Below are 15,166 nucleotides of genomic sequence, written 5' to 3'. Positions count from 1 at the left end.
CCTGCCCACGCTCCAAATGCCGACCTGGGTCCTGATGACATCACCCAATCACCCACCTCGAAGCCATCGCTCACTTGGAGCAGCTCGCGCTGGAAGTTCTCATGGTATGATTGTAGTGGGTGATTTTAACCTACACATTGATTGGACAAATCAAATTGGTCAGGGTAGCCTTGAAGAAGAGTTGATCGAGTGCATAAGGGACGGGTTCCTTGTACAGTATGTAAAGAAACTAACCGGGGGCAGGCTATCTTAGATCTGGTCTTGTGCAATGAGACAGGATTAATAAACAATCTCCCAATAAACGATCCCCTTGGAATGAGTGACCATATCATGGTTGAATTTCAAATTTAGATCGAGGGCGAGAAAGTTGAATCTCAAACTAGTATACTAAGATTAAATAAAGGAGACTACAAAAGTATGAGGGCAGAGTTGGTTAAAGTGGACTGGGAAAATAGATTAAAATGTAGGACGGTTAATGAACATTTGAGGAGATATTTAATCACTCTCAAGAAAAATATATTCCAGTGAGGAGGAAAGGATGTAAAAGAAAAGATAGCCATCCGTGGCTAACTAAAGAAATAAAAGACGGTATCCAATTTAAAAACAAGGGCATACAAGGTGGCCAAAATTCGTAGGAGGACAGAAGACTGGGAAGCTTTTAAAATCCAGCAAAGAATGACTAAAAAAATGATTAAGAAATGGAAGATGAAAGTAAACTAGCACAAAATATAAAAACAGATAGCAAGAGTTTCTACAGGTATATAAAAAGGAAAAGAGCGGATAAAATAAATGTTGGTCCCTTAGAGGACGAGACTGGGGAATTAGTCATGGGGAACATGGGGAACATGGAGATGGCAGAAACACTGAGCAAATATTTTGTAGCAATCTTTACAGTAGAGGACACTAAAAATATCCCAACAGTGCATAGTCAGGGGTCTATGGGGGGGAGAGGAACTTCACACAATCACAATCACTAAGGAGGTGGTTCTCAGTAAGATAATGGGACTAAAGGCGGATAAATCCACTGGACCTGATGGCTTGCATTCTAGGGTCTTAAGAGAAGTAACGACAGGGATAGTGGATGCATTGGTTGTAATTTACCGAAATTCCCTGGATTCTGGGGAGATCCCAGCAGATTGGAAAACTGCAAATGTAATGCCCATATTAAAAAAAGGATGCAGACAAAAAACAGGAAACTATAGAACAGTTGGGGAAATATTAAAGAAATAGTAGCAGGACATTTGGAAAATCATAATTCAGTCAGGCAGAGTCAGAATGGATTTATGAAGGGGAAGTCATGTTTGACAAATTTGCTGGAATTCTTTGAGGATGTAATGAGCAGGGTGGATAAAGGGGAACCAGTGGATGTGGTGTATTTGGATTTCCAGAAGGCATTCAATAAGGTGCCACATTAAAGGCACAGGATAAAAGTTCACGGAGTTGGGGGTAATATATAAACATGGATAGAGGATTGGCTAACTAACAGAAAACAGAGTCGTGATAAATGGTTCATTCTCGGGTTGGCAATCAGTCACTAGTGGGATGCTGCAGGAATCAGTGCTGGGACCCCAATTATTTACAATCTATATCAACGACTTGGAAGAAGGGACCGAGTGTAATGTAGCCAAGTTTGCTGACAATATAAAGAAAGGAGTAAACACAAGGTATGAGGAGGAAACAAAAAACCTGCAAAAGGACATAGACAGGCTAAGTGAATGGGCAAAAATTTGGGAGATGGAATATAATGTTGGAAAGTGTGAGGTTATACACTTTGTCAGAAAAAAATCAAAGAGCAAGTTATTATTTAAATGGAGAAAAATAACAAAGTGTTGCAGTGCAGCGGGAACTGGGGGTCCTGGTGCATGAAACACAAAAGGTTATTATGCAGGTTCAGCAAGTGATCAGGAAGGCCAATGCAATCTTGGCCTTTATTGCAAAGGGGATGGAGTATAAATGCAAGGAAGTGTTTGCTACAGTTATACCGGGTATTGGTGAAGCCACAACTGGAATACTGCGTGCAGTTTTGGTTTCCATATTTAAGAAAGGATACACTTGCTTTGGAGGCATTCAGAGAAGGTTCACTAGGTTGATTCCGTAGATGAGGGCAATGACTTATGAGGAAAGGTTGAGTAGGTTGGGCCTATACTGAATGGAAATCAGAAGAATGAAAGGTGATCTTATCGAAACATGTAAGATTATGAGGGTGCTTGACAAGGTGGATGCAGAGGTTGTTTCCACTGATAGGGGAGACAAGAACTAGGAGGCATAATCTTAGAATAAGGGGCCGCCCATTTAAAACTGAAATGTGGAGGAATTTCTTCTCTGAGGGTTGTAAATCTGTGGAATTCGCTGCCTCAGAGAGTTGTGGAAGATGGGTCATTGAATAAATTTAAGACAGAAATAGACAGTTTCTTAACTGATAAGGGAATAAGGAGTTATGGAGAGCAAGCAGGGAAGTGGACCTGAGTCCATGATCGGATCAGCCATGATCATATTAAAAGGCGGAGCAGGCTCGAGGGGCCGTAGGCCTACTCCTGCTATTTCTTATGTTCTAATCCCTCCTCCTCTCCAGCTCTCTCTCCTCCATCTAACGCCATCCTTTCACCCAGGCCTTCAATCACCCTTCCTAAAGCCCCCCGAACCCCCGCTCCCCACATTCTTACAGCAGCGATGTGAAGTGTCTTGTGACCTTTGGCACGTTAAAGGCCCCAGATCAATGCAGACTGTGTGTGGATTTCGGGTGAGGACAGTGCTGGACACAGTGGTGAGGCCTCCTGCAGTCAGATATCCTGGTGATATGGTGATAGGGTCCAGGCTTACACACGTGGAATGAGGAAGTAGGTGAGGTCGGAATGTGCTGTCGGGGACAATGGAACTGGACCCCAGCATGAAGCCTTCCTCAGGAGAGGAGAGGGAATGTTCAGAGCCCTGGACTCCATTTCCCACACCAGGCATTTCCTGTCCCAGTGAATGAATGAGATGCCAATGTTGTGCCCAGGTTAGGGGCAGTCTAATGCTGTGGGCCCAGGTCTACAAGAGGGAATTGGATATATACTTGAAAAGGAACAATTTGCTGGATTACGGGGAAATAGAGGGGGGGTGGGACTAATTGGGTAATTCTTTCAAAGAGCTGGCACAGGCACGATGGGCCGAATGGCCTCCTTCTGTGCTGTAAGATTCGAGGCTGTGAGCGCGGTTCACAGTTTTCTCCCGCGTCATTAACAAACGTACAGCTGTGACAACCTCCCTCTTTCACTTCCTCTGTGGGTGAAGTTTTATTCTTCCGATCTGACAGTCTCTTCAGTTATTTTTTGCACGGGGGATTTCTGCTGTGGTCTGAGTCTCTAATAATAACCGTCCAATCAGGCAGAATAACAGCAGCTCGGACCGGCTAGGACAGCGGACCCAGGCTCAGTGCTGACCTTGCAACGACCTCCTCACCAACATCTGGGGACTTGTGTCAAAAGTGGGAGAGCTGCCCCACAGACGAGTCAAACACCAGCCTGACATAGTCCTACTCACAGAATCAGACCTTTCAGCCAATGTCCCAGACTCCTCCATCACCCGAGGTGGTGGCTCAGTAGTATACAGTCGGGAGGGAGTGGCCCTGGGAGTCCTCAACATTGACTCCGGACCCCATGAAGTCTCATGGCATCAGGTCAAACACGGTCAATGAAACCTCCTGCTGATTACCACCTCCCGCCCTCCCTCAGCTGATGAATCAGTACTCCTCCATGTTGAACACCACTTGGAAGAAGCACTGAGAGTAGCAAGGGCACAGAATGTACTCTGGGTGGGGGACTTCACTGTCCATCACCAAGAGTGTCTCGGTAGCACCACTACTGACCGAGCTGGCCGAGAGGGGCGATGCTGACATTGCAATCCCAGGTACCGGAGGACTGGAGGACTGCAAACGTGGTACCTTTGTTTAAAAAGGGAGCAAGGGATAGATCGAGTCACTACAGGTCAGTCAGCCTAACCTCCGGGGAGGGATAGGAGGAATCTTCATTTAACAAAACACGGATTAATCAAGGACAGTCAGCATGGATTTGTTCAGGGAAGTTCGTGTCTGAATAACTTGATTGAATTTTTTCAGGGGATAACCAGGAGGGTTGATGAGGGCAGTGCATATGATGCAGTGTATTTGGATTTTAACAAGGCTTTTGAGAAGGTCCCACATAGCAGACTGGTCACAAAAGTAAAAGCCCATGGGATCCAGGACAAAGTGACAAGTTGGATCCAAAATTGGTTCAGAGGCAGGAAGCAGAGGGTAATGGTTGATGGGTGTTTTTGTGACTGGCAGGCTGTTTCCAGTGGGGCTCGGCAGGGATCAGTGCTGGGTCACTGGCTTTTTGTGGTATATATCAGTGATTTAGACTTGAATGTAGGGAGAATGATTACAGATGATACTAAGTTTGCAGATGATACTAAACTCGGCTATGGTTGATAATGAAGAAGAAAGCTGTAGACTGCAGGAAGATATCAATGAACTGTACCACAGCATTTTGTAATCTCTCCCCATTAAAATAATAATTTTTATTTTTCCTACCAAAGTGGATAATTTCACATTTTCCAACATTATACTCCATCTGCCAAATCTTTGTCCACTCACTCAGCCTGTCTATATCCATTTGCAGAATCTTTGTGTCTTCCTCACAACTTGCTTTCTCACCTATCTTTGTACATCAGCAAATTTGGTTACATTACACTCGGTCCCTTCATTCAAGTCATTAATTTCGGTTGTAAATAGTTGAGGCCCCAGCACTGATCCCTGCGGCACCCCACTAATTACAGTTTGCCAACCTGAAAATGACCCATTTATCCCGACTCTCTGTTTGCTGTTAGTTAGCCAATCCTCTATCCATGCTAATATATTACCCACAACCCCGTGAGCTCTTATCTTGGGCAGTAACCTTTTATGAGTCGAGGACGGCAGGTTTCCTTCCCGAAAGAATGTCACTGAACCAATTGGGCTTTTGTGACAATTTGACAGCTTTGTGGTCACTTTTACTGAGACCAGCTTTTTATTTCTAGAATTTAAAAAAGAGCTGAATTGAAATAGTCAAAGGGCCATGGTGAGATTGTGGGGATTATTAGTGCAGGCCTGTGGAGTGCTCTGCAGCAACATAACCACAACACGACTGTACCCACAAGAGGTGTGTGTGCTGCTGGTGCCCGCGATCACAGGGCAATCATCGGCAAAGCAGCCCTGATAACATTCAGCTTTGGCTTTACATTGATCATTGTCCTGGATTGGTGCTGGGCACATCTCCTTGGGTTCTGTCCTCGGGTCTGGTGCTCACATTGTGCATACTATGGGGAGGTTGTGAGTGCATGATGCCACAATCAATGTTTACAATGTTCCTGTCTTGATACATTGAGTATTCCCAACACTTCAAAGTTCTTGCCTTCAGTGTTTAATTAACAGTACGATTTCTTCGGATGAGACATTAAACCGAGGGTAGAGAGGATATATGAGGATGTTGCCTGGACTGGAGAATTTTAACTCTGAGGAACGATGGGATAGGCTGGGTTTGTTTTCTTTGGACAGAGGAGGCTGAGGGGAGACTTGATTGCGGTGTATAAAATTATGAGGGGCCTGGAAAGAGTTGGTAGGATGGACCTATTTCTGTTAGCCAGGCACAAAAATATGACCTGAAATTGCTCTCTCCTACAATAAAATAAGTTTTATTCCCATGAACAAAATCTTCAACAGAGCATGTAACTTTAATTATGCTTCAATTCATACTCAAGGAAGCAATGGTCTGTGCTTGAACTCAGGGTTGGAGTTTCTGAATTTCCTCCTCCAGCTCAACAATCAGGGGGCATAGATTTAAAGTGATTAGAGGGGACTTGAGGGGAAATTTCTTCACCCAGAGGGTCGTGGGGGTGTGGCCAGGGGCCCAGGGGTAGCACGGGCCAGCCCACACTGCGATATGTGTGCACACTCGGTCCGTACAGCAGAGCAGGTCTCCAGTCGTCCTGGTTAACCCTTGCCACTGGACCAAGACCTAGCTCTGTCGAGCCCGTGTGAAGGCTGGTGTGCAACGGTCACCACATGTTAAAAAAAATCCACGCACAAGCATCTTCCACCCTTCAGGATGTAGGTCAGGACCTGGAATATTAGGTCCTTCATTAGTAGAGGCAGAAACCCTCACCACATTTAAAAAGTACTTGGATGTGCACTTGAAGTTCCGTAACCTGCAGGGCTATGGACCCAGAGCTGGAAAGTGGATGTGATGGTCTGAAACGGCCTCCTTCTGTGCTGTAAACCTCTGTGATTCTATGATTCTATGATATATCTGCCAGACTGGGCCCAGAGCAGGTGGGGAGAGAACCAACACGAGGAAAAACCTACTTGACCTCGTCCTCAACAATCTGCCTGTTGTAGATGCATCTGTCCATGATAGAATCATAGAAATTCACAGCACGGAGGGAATCCGTTTCGACCCACGCCGGCCAACCAAGCGCTATCCAGCCTCATCCCACTTTCCAGCTCTCTGGCCGTAGCCCTGTAACCTCTGCATCCTCTGCACCCTTTCCAGAGCAATCACATCTTTCTTGTAATGTAATGTGGTGACCAGAACTGCACGCAGTACTCCTGCTGTGGCCTAACCAGTGTTTTATACAGTTCAAGCATAATGTCCTTGCTCTTGTATTCCATGCCTCGTCTAATAAAGGCAAGTATTCCATCTGCCTTCTTAACCATCTTACCTTCCTGACCTGCTACCATCAGGAATCTGTGGACCTGTACTCCAAGGTCCCTTTGTTTCTCTGCACTTTTCAGTGTCGTACCATTTAATGTGTATTCCCTTGCCTTGTTAGCCCTCCTCAAATGCATTACCTCACACTACTCCGGATTGAATTCCATTTGCCACTGTTCTGCCCACCTGACCATTTCATTGATATCTTCCTGCAGTCTACAGCTTTCTTCTTCATTATCAACCACACGGCCAATTTTAGTTTCAATTGCAAAATTCTTGATCATGCCCCTTACATTCAAGTCCAAGTCATTGATATATACCACAAAAAGCAAGGGACCTAGTACTGAGCCCTGCGGAACCCCACTGGAAACAGCCTTCCAGTCACAAAAACACCCGTTGACCATTACCCTTTGCTTCCTGCCTTTGAACCAATTTTGGATCCAACTTGCCACTTTGCCCTGAATCCCATGGGCTTTTACTTTCACGAGCAGTCTGCCATGTGGGACCTTATCAAAAGCCTTGTTAAAATCCATACACACTACATCATATGCACTGCCCTCATCAATCCTCCTGGTTACCTCCTCAAAAAATTCACTTTATTCAGACACGATCTTCCCTTAACAAATCCATGCTGACTGTCCTTGATTAATCCGTGTTTTGTTAAATGAATATTTATCCTGTCCCTCAGGATTTTTTCCAATAATTTCCCTACCACTGAGGTTAGGCTGACTGGCCTGTAATTACTCGGTCTATCCCTTTCTCCCTTTTTAAACAAAGGTACAACATTAGCAGTCCTCCAGTCCTCCGGCACCACACCTGTAGCCAGAGAGGCTCTGCATGCTTTCGGGTTTGGGACACATTTCGTCGCCCGGATTTGACTTTTGTATGCCGCATGGATTGTCTGATTAAGGTTAACGGGTCTTTGACGGCGTCCCTTCGCTTTGGGAAAGGGGTGTGCCAGGGATGCCCAATGCCTGGCCAGTTATATGCCATCTGAGTGGAGCCTTTCCTGCGCCTCTTGCGGAAGAGGTTGACGGGACTGGCTCTGTAAGGGCCGTGCGTGGAGGTTGTCCTCTCGGCTTACACTGATGATGTGCTCCTCATGGTCGAGGATCCCATTGACCTACTGAGGATGCATGAGTGCCAGGAGATTTACTCGGCCGCATCCTCCGCCAAGATCAATTGGGAGAAATGTTCCGGACTCCTGGTCGGTCACTGGCAGATGAACTCCCTGCCAGAGGAGTCCAGGTCTTTTTCCTGGAGCATGACCCATCTCCTCTATGTGGGAGTCTACCTTAGCCCTGATGAGGAAGCCTTGCTGGTGAACTGGCAAGAGCTGGAGGACAAAGTTGCCGCTCGCCGAGGGCGCTGAACAGGACTGTTCCAAGTGCTGTCCTACAGGGGTCGAGCACTAGTCATAAACCAGCTAGTGGCCGCAATGCTGTGGTACCGGCTGGTCACTTTGCCCCCCCCCCCCCCCTGCTTTTGTCGCCAAGATACAGAAGAAGCTGGTGGACTTCTTCTGGACAACAGGAAGCACTGGGTCTCTGCTGTGGTTCTGAGTCTCCTGTTTAGGGAGGGAGGTCAGGCGTTGGTGTGCGTCAGTACCCAGCATGCGAATTTCCATCTTCAGATCCTGCAGAGATACCTGTACGTCGAGCCCCTTCCTAGATGGTGTGCGCTGATGACATATTTCTTCCGCCAGCAGTACTGCCTCAATTATGACACGCAGCTCCTGTTTGTGAGCCTGGGGGCATCAGGAGCACCATGTGGGGCTGCATGTCTTTTACCAGGAACTCATCAGGGTCTGAAACAGTGTTGCCACCAAGCGAGGAGGTGCAGAGGGGGTAGAGATGTTCTCTATCCAAGGGAGCGAGGAGGCTGCACCAGACAAACGTTTCAAAGGCAGTGAGACCAGGACCTGAGGACCTGGATGCAGTGCCGCCAAACGTTCAATGACCTAACGGAGTGGTCAAGGTCAGCAAATTCATCTTCAAAGTCCGTGTCCCACCAACAGCACCACTAGCCTCACACGCTGCTCAATGCACCACGCCCCCATCACCCACCTACCAACAAACTCCAGCAATCAGGACTCGTACACAAGAATATAAGGAAAAGGAACAGGAGTGGGCCGTATGGCCTCTCGAGCTGGTCCACCATTCAATAAGGTAATGGCTGATCTGATCTTGGCCTCAACTCCACATCCCTACCTGTTCCCCACAACCCGTGACTCCCCGTAGTTCAAGAATCTGTCTATCTCCATCTTAAATATATTCAATGACCCAGCTTCCACAGCTCTCTGGAATAGAGATTTCCGAAGATTCACGATTTTATTTCAGCACTGTGGCCAAGAGGACGCTGTGATGGTCAGTAACAGAGGGACGCTAAGGTGTGGGACTAATGTTGAAAGGGGATTGGGGATGTGGTCACTGGGACCACAGGCGGATGATTCGATCCCGGATATCCCGGCCAGAAAGTGGCTGTCTGGGTTGCCTCCTTCCTTCCACTTCCTCCTCCTCCCTTTGCGAGCAGAAGCTGGAAATCTGAAATAAAGACAGTAAATGCTGGAAATACTCAGCAGGTCAGACAGCAGCTTGAGCTAAAATGTTAATTCTGTCTCTCTCCATGGATGCTGCCTGACCTGCTGAGTATTTCCAGCATTCCCGGTCTTTCCAGGGACCTTTCTTTACCACCCAAGGCCTTGAACACGTCCAGCAGCACACCTTGCATTCCCTGCACACTGAAAAAATATTTAACATTTATTGCACCAAGCTACTACTTCCATAAAATATATTGTTTAAAACAGACCAGAGCTTAAATGCAAACATACCTGAAAGATGTGTGCCCCATTAAGAAGCACCAACAGCATCTGTGCAGGGCTGCTTCACGCCTGCTTTTCTGTGTGTGCTTAGGGCAGGGCCATATGGTGAGCGCAAACGCCCCAATTAACAGTCATGGCTCGAGCCAGGCATTGGTGTCACCATCTGACAATCCTCATTGTGAGGCGAGTGCTGCCAACGACAGCGGTAAGGCCCTTACCAAAATGGTGGATGACGTGTCCCGGGCCGCAAGCAAGGCGGCTGCGATTAGTTGAACAAAACCCTCTTATTGGCTGGTGCTTGTCCGGGGAAATTCTAGGCCAAAGAATCATAAGAACATAAGAAATAGGAGCAGGACTAGGCCATTTGGCCCCTCGAGCCTGCTCTGCCATTCGATAAGATTATGGCTGATCTGATAATGGGCTCAGCTCCACTTCCCTGCCTGCTACCCAGAACCCTTTACTGCCTTATCGTTCAAAAATCCGTCTATCGCCACCTTCAATATATTCAATGACCCAGCCTCCACAGCTCTCTGGGGCAGAGAATTGCACAGATTTACAACCCTCAGAGAAGAAATTCCTCCACATCTCAGTTCCAAATGACCGACCCCTTATACTTAAACTCTGCCCGCTCGTTCTAGGTTCCCCTATGAGTGGAAACATCCTCACTGCATCTATCTTACCGAGTCCCCTCAGAATCTTATATGTTTCAATAAGTTCACCTCTCATACTCTTTGGCGTTTACAAGAATATGTGGAACGGGCGTGGAAGTGGAGCTGAGTCCATGATCAGATCAGGCAAGATCTTATTGAATGGCGGAGGGGCCGTATGTCCTACTCCTGTTCCTATTTCTTATGTTCAGATTAACCTGCTCAACCTCTCTTCATAAGTCAGCCCCTTCATCTCAGGAATCAACCTCGTGAACCTTCTCTGAACTGCCTTCAGTGCAAATATATCCCTCCTTACATAAGGAGACCAAAACTGTACACAGTACTCTCGGTCTGGTCTCACCAATACCCTGTACAGATGTAGCAGGACTTCCCTGCTTTTATACTCCATCCCCTTGCAATTAAGGCCAACATTCCATTTGCTTCCTGATTACTTGCTGTATCTGCATACTAACTTTTTGTGTTTCATACACAAGGGCCCCCAGGTCCCTCTGTACAACAGCATTTTGTAATCTTTCTCCATTTAAATAATAATTTGCTCTTCTATTTTTTACACTCATTCCGTTCATCCAAGTTATTAATATAGATTGTAAATAGGTGAGGCCCCAACACCGATCCCTGTGAAACCCCACTAGTTACTGGTTGCCGACCAGAAAATGACCCATTTATCTTGACTCTCTGTTTTCTGTTCGTTGGCCAATCCTCTAACCATGCTAATGTATTAGCACCAACCCCGTGTTCTCTTATCGTGTCCGGTATTCTTTTATGTGGTCCCTTATTGAATCCCTTCTGGAAATCCAAATACACCGCATCCACTTGTTCCCCCATATCCACCCTGCACATTACTTCCTCAAAGAACTCCAGCAAATGTGTCAAACATGATTTCCCTTTCATAAGTCCATGCTGACTCTGCTTGACTGAATTATGCTTTTCCAAATGTCATATTACTGCTTTCTTAATAATGGACACCAGCATTTTCCCAACGACAGATGTTAGGCTAACTGGTCTATAGTTTACTGTTTTCTGTCTCCTTCCTTTTTTAAATAGGGTCGTTATATTTGCGGTTTTCCAATCTGCTGGGACATCTCCAGAATCCAGGGAACTTTGGTAGATTTACATAGAAACAGAGAAAATAGGTGCAGGAGTAGGCCATTCGGCCCTTCAAGCCTGCATCACCATTCAATAAGATCATGGCTGATCATTCCCTTAGTACCCCTTTCCTGCTTTCTCTCCATATCCCTTGATCCCCTTAGCAGTAAGGGCCATATCTAACTCCCTCTTGAATATACCTAATGAACTGGCATCAACAAACCTCTGCGGCAGGGAATTCCACAGGTTAACAACTCTCTGAGTGAAGAAGTTTCTCCTCATCGCAGTCCTAAATGGCCTACCCCTTATCCTAAGACTGTGTCCCCTGGTTCTGGACTTCCCCAACATCGGGAACATTCTATCCACATCTAACCTGTCCAGTCTCGTCAGAATTTTATATGTTTCTATGAGATCCCATCTCATCCTTCTAAACTCCAGTGAATACAGGCCCAGTTGATCCAGTCTCTCCTCATATGTCAGTCCAGCCATCCCGGGAATCAGTCTGATGAACCTTCGCTGCACTCCCTCAATAGCAAGAACGTCCTTCCTCAGATTAGGAGACTAAAACTGAACACAATATTCCAGGTGAGGCCCGTGTACAACTGCAGTAAGGCCTCCCTGCTCCTGTACTCCAATCGCCTAGCAATGAAGGCCAACATACCATTTGCCTTCCTCACCGCCTGCTGTACCTGTATGCCAACTTTCAATGACTGATGAACCATGACACCCAGGTCTCGTTGCACCTCCCCTTTTTCTAATCTGCCACCATGTCTTCGCGTTTTTAACCCCCAAAGTTGATAACCTCACGTTTATCCACATTATACTGCATCTGCCATGCATTTGCCTACTCACCTCACCTATCCAATTCACCCTGCAGCCTCCTTGCGTCCCTTTCACAGCTCACACTGCCACCCAGTTTAGTGTCATCTGCAAACTTGGAGATATTACACTCAATTCCTTCATCCAAATCATTGATGTATATTGTAAAGAGCTGGGGTCCCAGCACTGAGCCTTGCGACACTCCACTTGTCACTGCCTGCCATTCTGAAAAGGACTCATTTATCCCGTCTCTCTGCTTCCTGTCTGCCAACCAGTTCTCTATCCACGTCAGTATATTACCCTCAATACCAAGTGCTTTGATTTTGCACACCAATCTCCTGTGTGGGATCTAGTCAAAAGCCTTTTGAAAGTCCAAATACACCACATCCACTGGTTCTCCCTTGTCCACTCTCCCAGTTACATCCTCAAAAAATTCCAGATTTGTCAAGATTTCCCCTTTATAAATCCATACTGACTTGGACCGATCCTGTCACTGCTTTCCAATTGCGCTGCTATTTCATCTTTAATAATTGATTCCAACATTTTCCCCACTACTGATGTCAGGCTAACCGGTCCATAATTATCCACTTTCTCTCTCCCTCCCTTTTTAAAAAGTGGTGTTACATTAGCTACCCTCCAGTCCAAAGGAACTGATCCAGAGTCAGTAGACTGTTGGAAAATTATCACAAATGCATTCGCTATTTCTCGGGCCACATCCTTAAGTACTCTGGGATGCAGACTATCAAGCACCAGCGAATTGATCGGCCTTCAATCCCATCAATTTCCCTCACACAATTTCCCGCCTAATAAGGATATCCTTCAGTTCCTCCTCCTCACTAGACCTTCTGATGCATTTCAACCAATGCATCCACTATCTCTGCAGCCACTTCATTTAAGAGCCTAGGATGCAGGCCATGAGGTACAGGGGACTTGTCCACCTTTAGTTCCATTATTTTACCGAGTAACCTTTTCTCTCGTGATAGTGATTGTTTTCTCACCCAGAACTTCAATACAAACTGTTCTTCAAAAGGGTTCCTGTTTAAGGATTCACGGATTTTGGGGGAAGGAAGGTCAGGGGTGGGGGTGCAGTAGGACATTGGCTGAAAGGTCTGATTCTGTGAGTAGGACTATGTCAAACTGGTGCTTGACTAGTCTGTGGGGCAGCTCTCCCACTTTTGGCACAAGTCCCCAGATGTTGGTGAGGAGGACGTTGCAGGGTCAGCACTGAGCCTGGGTTCACTGTCCTAGCCGGTCCGAGCTGCTGTTATTCTGCCTGATTGGACGGTTATTATTAGAGGCTCAGACCACAGCAGAAATCCCCCGTGCAAAAAAAACTGAAGAGATTGTCAGATCGGAAGAATGAAACTTCACCCACAGAGGAAGTGAAAGAGGGAGGTTGTCACAGCTGTACGTTTGTTAATGACACGGGAGAAAACTGTGAACCGCGCTGACAGCCTAGAATCTTACAGCACAGAAGGAGGCCATTCGGCCCATCGTGCCTGTGCCGGCTCTTTGAAAGATTTACCCAATTAGTCCCACTCCTCCTCACTTTAAGAACATACGAAATAGGAGCGGGAGTAGGCCACACAGCCCCTCGAGCCTGCTCCACCATTTAATACGATCATGGCCAATCCGATCATGGACTCAGCTCCACTTCCCTGCCCGCTCCCCATAACCCCTTATTCCCTTATCGGTTATGAAACTGTCTATCTCTGACTTAAATATATTCAATGACCCAGCCTCCACAGCTCTCTGAGGCAGCAAATTCCACAGATTTACAACCCTCTGAGAGAAGAAATTCCTCCTCATCTCAGTGTCCTCTACCGTAAAGACTGATACAAAATCTTTGTTCAGAGTTTCTGCCATCTCCATGTTCCTCATCACTAATTCCCTGGTTTTGTCCTCTCAGGGACCATCTTTAGCCACTCTTTTCCTTTTTATATACTGATAGAAACTCTTGCTATCTGTTTTTATATTTTGTGCTCGTTTACTTTCATCGTCTATCTTCCCTTTCTTAATCATTTTTTTAGTCATTCTTTGTTGGCTTTTAAAAGCTTCCCAATCTTCTGTCCTTCCACTAGTTTTGGCCACTTTGTATGCCCTTGTTTTTAATTGGATACCGTCCTTTATTTCTTTAGTTAGCCACGGATGGCTATCTTTTCTTTTGCACCCTTTCCTCCTCACTGGAATATATTTTTCTTGAGAGTTGTGAAATATCTCCTTCATATGTACGCCACTGTTCATCAGCCGTCCTACACTTTAATCTATTTTCCCAGTCCATTTTAGCCAACTCTGCACTCATACCTTTGTAGTCTCCTTTATTTCAGCTCAGTACGCTGGTTAGAGATCCACCTTTCTCACCCTCCATCTGAATTTAAAATTGAACCATGTTATCATCACTCAGTCCAAGGGGATCCTTTACTGGGAGATTGTTTATTAATCCTGTCTCATTATACAGGACCAGATCTAAGATAGCTTGCCCCCTGGTTGGTTCCATTACATACTGCTCAAGGAACCCGTCCCTTATGCACTCTATCAACTCTTCCTCAAGACTACCCTGACCAATTTGATTTATCCAATCAATGTGGAGGTTAAAATCACCCATAATTATTGCTGTTCCATTTTTACAAGCCCCCACTATTTCTTGGTTTATTCTCCGACCAACAGAGTTGCTACTGTTAGGGGACCTATAGACTATGCCCACCAGTGACTTTTTCCCCTTATTATTCCTTATCTCCTCCCAAACAGTTTCAACATCCAGATCATTTGAGCCAATATCATTTCTCACGATTGCAGTAATTCCATCCTTTGTCAACAGAGCTACCCCACCTACTTTACCTTTCTGTCTGTCCTTTCCGGATTGTCAAGCACCCCTGAGTATTTAGTTCTCAGTCCTGGTCACCTTGCAACCACGTCTCTGCAATGGCTATCAGATGATATTTATTTGTATCTATTTGTGCCATCAACTCAGCTATTTTGTTATTTAGGCAAAGAGCCTTTAAATTTGTTTTTTTATCCTTTTTATCTGCTTGTTTCCTCTCTCCTTCAAACTCACTTTCCTTATTTTT

The sequence above is a fragment of the Pristiophorus japonicus genome, chromosome 8 (genome assembly GCF_044704955.1).
Source record: "Pristiophorus japonicus isolate sPriJap1 chromosome 8, sPriJap1.hap1, whole genome shotgun sequence".
NCBI lineage: Eukaryota > Metazoa > Chordata > Chondrichthyes > Pristiophoridae > Pristiophorus > Pristiophorus japonicus.
This window is presented reverse-complemented; position numbering follows the sequence as displayed.